Source organism: Engystomops pustulosus, chromosome 1, assembly GCF_040894005.1.
Source record: "Engystomops pustulosus chromosome 1, aEngPut4.maternal, whole genome shotgun sequence".
Classification (NCBI taxonomy): Eukaryota; Metazoa; Chordata; class Amphibia; order Anura; family Leptodactylidae; genus Engystomops; species Engystomops pustulosus.
The window spans coordinates 248,032,775-248,038,774 of NC_092411.1; positions in this window are offsets into that span (position 1 = coordinate 248,032,775).

Below are 6,000 nucleotides of genomic sequence, written 5' to 3' on the forward strand. Positions count from 1 at the left end.
AATCCAATTCTTTTCCTCCAAGGAAATGTCAACAACTGTCATTGCAGGTTATTACTCTTTTCCCAATTTAAGAACCATATACTATTGTCACATGTTAGCAGGAACAGCTATGGAGATAGTGGTTGAAGGACGGAACATTAGCCATCAGTTATCTTCTGTGCATGGCTGATGCAATTGTCAGATTGAATGTCGTACATTAGTAGTAAAAAAAATGGAAGTAATTTACTAAATAATGAGATAATTATTCTCCCCTCTATGTAACATCAGTATGTAAAGCATATAATTGTTTAAGACGTTAAACACTATTGTAGTATTACTCAAGAACGTAGAGTACGTAGTAGATCAAGAATGTACTTCATTCAGATCTACCATCTACTACTTCTACTTGTGCTGCTACCACCACTACTACTGCATCTCACTATTACTTGTCAGTATTATTTTTGTAGAACTTTAGACAGCCTAGGTCAGTGATGGGGGACCTTTTAGAGGAACAGTGCCCAAACTATAGCCAAAAACCCAGTCCAGGGTCCCCTTGAATATAAAGAATCATGGGGCAGGAACTCCAATCATAATCCAGCCCTGTCCACACCTCCATGCTGCTCCAGTTGTCCCAGGAAGCCCAGGATGCCTAGAGTCACTCTGTATGGGAAATTATTGGGGTGATGACCTAGTTACCCAAGCAGATGGCTCTGAGTGCCACCAGCACTGCCCCAGGGACATTTTTTGGTTTAATTAGTGTATTTTGGTTGAAAATTATTTAGCAATGTCATTTTACGAAATACATTGTACCATATTTCATTGATACAGTATGCTGTACAAAAGAAAAAAAGTATTTTATGGTGAAATCTATCAAAGGCTCAGTAGGACAGCTAATTCTTCAGCCTTTTTCTCATCTCTCCTTAACAATTTTATTAATTGAACTATCAGAAATCAACTAAAAATATTGTTCAGGACTCTGTAGTGTGCTATGTACTAAGATACACAATCTAAAGAAGCCAAATAAAAAAAAATTACATGGAGTAACAGAATGCCCCAAAGGTATCAATAGATTTTACATTATGATTTCTTTTGTGATGTTATAGGCAAAAATGTCTTGTATCACCACTAGGACAAAGAAGGCTTCAGGAACTCCCTCTTAAAGAGCACCTTTCACACATCACACATGTGAAGATGGACATACCATTCTGTAGGGGCTGCCACACAGATCCATGGGTACTTTGTAAGAAGATGAGATATCAGTCCAGGTATCTGACCATTATAATCCTCTCTACAGTCAGAAAAGAGGTGCTGGGAGGGAGCATGTGTTATGCTAATCTTCCCTAGCATGAAAAAGATTATCATAATCCGTGCCCTACCTCTGCTCTAGCTCCTCCTTTCTGACAGTTGAGAGGATTATAAATAAACATGGGGGCTAGAAAGGAAATCCAAAGTGCCCTTGAATCTGTGAAGCAGCATAGTCTCTAATTTAGTTTTTCGTGCAATTTTAATTTGGCCCTTTAAAGTAAATCCTTCTGTTTTTTTCTTTGGTTTATTTCCCTATATGTTTCCCTTACTGTAAGCGAAATGCATCTAAATGTAAACGTACAATAACCCAGCTTTATTATACTATAATGTGCACAGTGCATCTCGACAGTTGGACAGTAACAGCTTGCAATTATTATAACTTATATGAAATTCCTTTAAACACAGCATTGATTTATCCTATCCTTATTACATATAAGAGAAAAGCCTGAAGCATTGCGGTTCTTTTACGCTGAGCACCTTCACATTTTAGCAACGTTGAATTAGTTGTTAAACAAACTGTTTTCACGTGGTAAATATTTATTATATATTTTAAGAGCAAATTCAATTCCTAAGTTTTTATTAGGATAAAATTTTAAAAAAAATTATATTTTTGTTTAAAATAAAGATTTGTTTGCTCATAACAAAGATTAACCAATAATGTCTTATGAAAATATGAGTATGTAGATACAAGGCAAAACCCTATAGAGTTACATGCTTCCATATAGTTCCAAAGCGTTATCCCATTTTCTACCCTAGAAAAATGAGGAATGTATATCTCACATAAATGTATTGAATAATGTTAACAACAGAAACTACTGAAAAATAACAAATTCCTTAAAGAACATTATTGTGTAAGTTATTAAAGGAAATGCTTTAATAATCTAATTGATAGCCCATGGGGGTCATTTATCTTATTTACCCCTTCCCTGAGCTGTTTTTGTGCCTTTTATGAGTTTATTTTTAGCACCTGATTTGTCTTTGTCAAATAAAGTATTTTTTTGCACCACATTGAGCACAAATTTTAAAAAGGCGCTATTTTGTTTCTAAGTATGTTTTGTTCCTAAACATGGTCAGGACTGACGTGTTATTGCACAATTATTTGCACCCATATCAATGTTAAATAAGGAGCAAACATCTGTAAAAAGAGGCAATGTAATGACAAATAGGGTGCAACAACACACAATGGCAAACTGGCACACATGGCAAACTGTGGCGGAGCATTTCAAAAAGCCCCAAAATAGGCGCAAAACAGCCATTACGCAGCAAAAAGACGCAAAAATACCAATGGAAGGAAAAGATAAATGACCACCCATGGCCTTTCATATCTTCTATACAGTACTGACCTCCCAAGCTTTCTTGCTTAATATCAAGGTTACAGAATTTATCATTTGTTCTTTTACCTTCTCTATTAGTGGAAAAATCTAAGAATAAAAAATAGATGTTCATGACATCTGACCTGTAATCACGATGTTTAACAACTCTTGCTGACCTCTTTTTATTGTGTGGCAGGCCCTGTATTTCTTTGTGATTTTTAGATTAAGGACATACCTCACATATCGTTTCCTCTGACATAAAAGATATGAATCTAATTTCTTGTCCTTGAGAGAATGAAATACTTCTTAAAGGAATATTTCCTATACTATGTGTAACCGATAGTTACACATTTTTCTATTATACTTTCCAGTTAAATTCTTAAAAAAAACTAAAGATCTCAGTTTAAGGTGGAAGAGAGCTTACTAGTATAATACATATCTAGGAACTGCACAGCAATAATAAATAGAATTAGTTAGATTGAAGGGGCGGTCCACTTTCAAAAAGTAAATGTTATAGTTTGTATAATGAAAAGTCACACAATTTACAAATCTACTTTCTGTATAAATTCCTCATTGATTTCTATATCTCTGCTTGCTGTGTATCTGGCCATGTACCTTTGTGACATCACATGACCAGTGATATAACGAGCCGTGCACCGGTATGACATCACATGACCAGTGATATAACGAGCCATGCACCGGTGTGACATCACATGACCAGTGATATAACGAGCCGTGCACCGGTATGACATCACATGACCAGTGATACAACGAGCCGTGCACCGGTGTGACATCACATGACCAGTGATATAACAAGCCGTGCACCGGTGCGACATCACATGTCCAGCGATATAACGAGCCATGCACCTGAGTGACATCACATGACCAGTGGTATAACATGCTGTGCACTTGTATGACATCACATGACCACGGGGCAGATTTCTATCCACTGTAAGTAAACAATGAAGCATCCTAAAAAGCGACAGCAAGCAAAGATCTAGAGATCAGCAAGGAATTGATACGGAAAGTATATTGTATGCTGTCAAAGATTTATTTGCAGAAAATGGACAACCTTTTACAATATAGTTTCTCTAAGAGAAAAAGTTAAATAAAAAATGCTGCTAAAATATATTTACAGTTATAACATTTAAAACCAAAATAATTAAAATTGAACAAGAAAAAGTCTAAGAAAGTATAAAACAATATGGTACAATCAACTAGCAAAAAGTTTAAGGCTGGATTCACACAGCCGTTGCCCGAGGTGCCGTAGCACGGCGGGCACAGGGCACATGTGGGGAGAGGAGGAGGAGGTGAGTGCTGCTCATCCCCGCCCCTCTCCATAAGGATATATGGCGCATGGTGCCGTATGCTGTGAAAAGATAGGATATGTCCTATCTTTTCGCGTGGTACGGAGCAGTACGGTGCCGCATGTGTGCTGCACCGTACTGCTCCAGTAGGGCGCCGTGCGCCCATTGCCGTCTATAGGGGAGGTAGATCGGGCGTATATACGCCGGCCGTATATACGTCCCCCATGCGGCAGTGTGAATTAGGCATAAGAAAGTATTAAATAATATTGAAAAATAAATTAGATAAAATTCTAACAAAATATGAACCAATGTACCTGGTTTGTGAATATAAGATTTTTTTTTAAAGAGCTAAATTATATGTCTTCCTAAAATGACTTTGCATAGATTAAACAATATATGTACATAAATATATTATATTCTCTAGCTTAGCAATAAGTGACACAAAATGTAACTTTCCAAAATAATGTTGCTATTGAATGTAAAACTAAAAAAGAGATAAAACAATATTAAGTAAAATGTAAATAAATTACACAAGTAACAGATATTTAATTGATATTTAATGCCTTACATTGACATTATGAATTCTGCTATACAATGGCATATCAAAAGTTGTTAATCAAAAGTATGAAATATCTGTGTCTGTAGGAATTGGTACACTTCCCGAAAGTGTCAATATCCAGAAATCATAGCATCTCTCCTGCCCTTGGTTAAGACTGTATAGGAAATTATATTCCAATATTGTTACATGTGCTCTTAACCACAAGCAGAATTATAACAGGTATATATCAATTGAAAAGAAAAGGTCCCAAGTCCAAACCCAAATCACCCCATAAGTAAACATAGCACTAGTGCCTAACTTTCCTGTATTTCTTGCATATCTGTTATTTTATCTTATGCAAATTAGCTTCTCAGTGCACAAGGGGCAGGGCCAGCAGTATGGTTCCAGAGGATTTGGTACCTCTCCCAATGTACCATGATGCTCATCTGTATAAAGTAAAAAACATAGGGGGGATTATCACGGCCTCGCCACGCTTGTATACTGGCATACAAAAACCTGGGATTTAGTTGTAATTCCTGGCACAGAGCCTGGAATTGCAACTACTCCACCCTCTTTGCCGATTGGGCAAGGAGCGGGTAGTGCCAGGCTGTGGAGTGTTTCAGTGGGGGGCTGCGCACTGCCTGGTCCTGGTGTAACATGCCCATGACACCAAATATGTATTTGGAGGGAGGAGTCTTCGTGTCCAGTGGGTGCCATGGGTCTAGGTTTGAATCATAAGGTGGCGCATGATGAGCCAGCAAATGATACATTTTCCTCCTAATTTTCTATACAAATGACAATTTGGAAGAAAGCACAAAATTCATTTTTGAGTTGATTTGGGAGCTGTAGGCTTAAAATCTGTATTGGAATAAAGTTTGATTTAAAGGAGTGATACGTGAATATGGAGAACCTCCATGGATCGGGACCGACATAAGAAGAAAAGAACACATACTTAACCCACTACTTTTTCAATTTCGGGTGTTACTCCATAGGGTCTTGTGACCTGCTTCATCTTAGGGTACATTCAGATGGCCATCTGGGGAAATGTATATGTGGCCGCAAATTTGCGGCCAGATATACGTCCCCATAGACGGCAATGGCGGCCCGTTGGCAATACTATGCCACACATGCTCTATCTTTTCCTGTGTGTGCGGCCGTGCAACGCTTTTCTCTATGGAGGGGTCACCTCCTCTGCCTCTCCAGCGCACAGTGATATGCCAGTTGGGCGGGCATACGTCTGTGTGAATGTACCCTAAGAATGGCCTCCTCAGATCAGGGGACAACACCAGAAGTGAAATCCCCTGGAAAATGGAAGTGACATTCCATGTTCAAGGAGGCCATTCATTGGGTGAAGAGAATCCTGTGACCCCCCCCCCCCCTCCAAATTTCCAATTATATGCAGACCCAAAATCAGAAGTACCAGAGCTGCACCGAAACTAGGAGCTGGAATGAAATAAGTATTTGTTATTTTCTTTTTACTCTGGCCCCAACTTCCAGAGTAATCTCTAAGCGTTGGATTGACCTTTGGGTTCTGAAGCAGGTACACAGGGACTGAGTA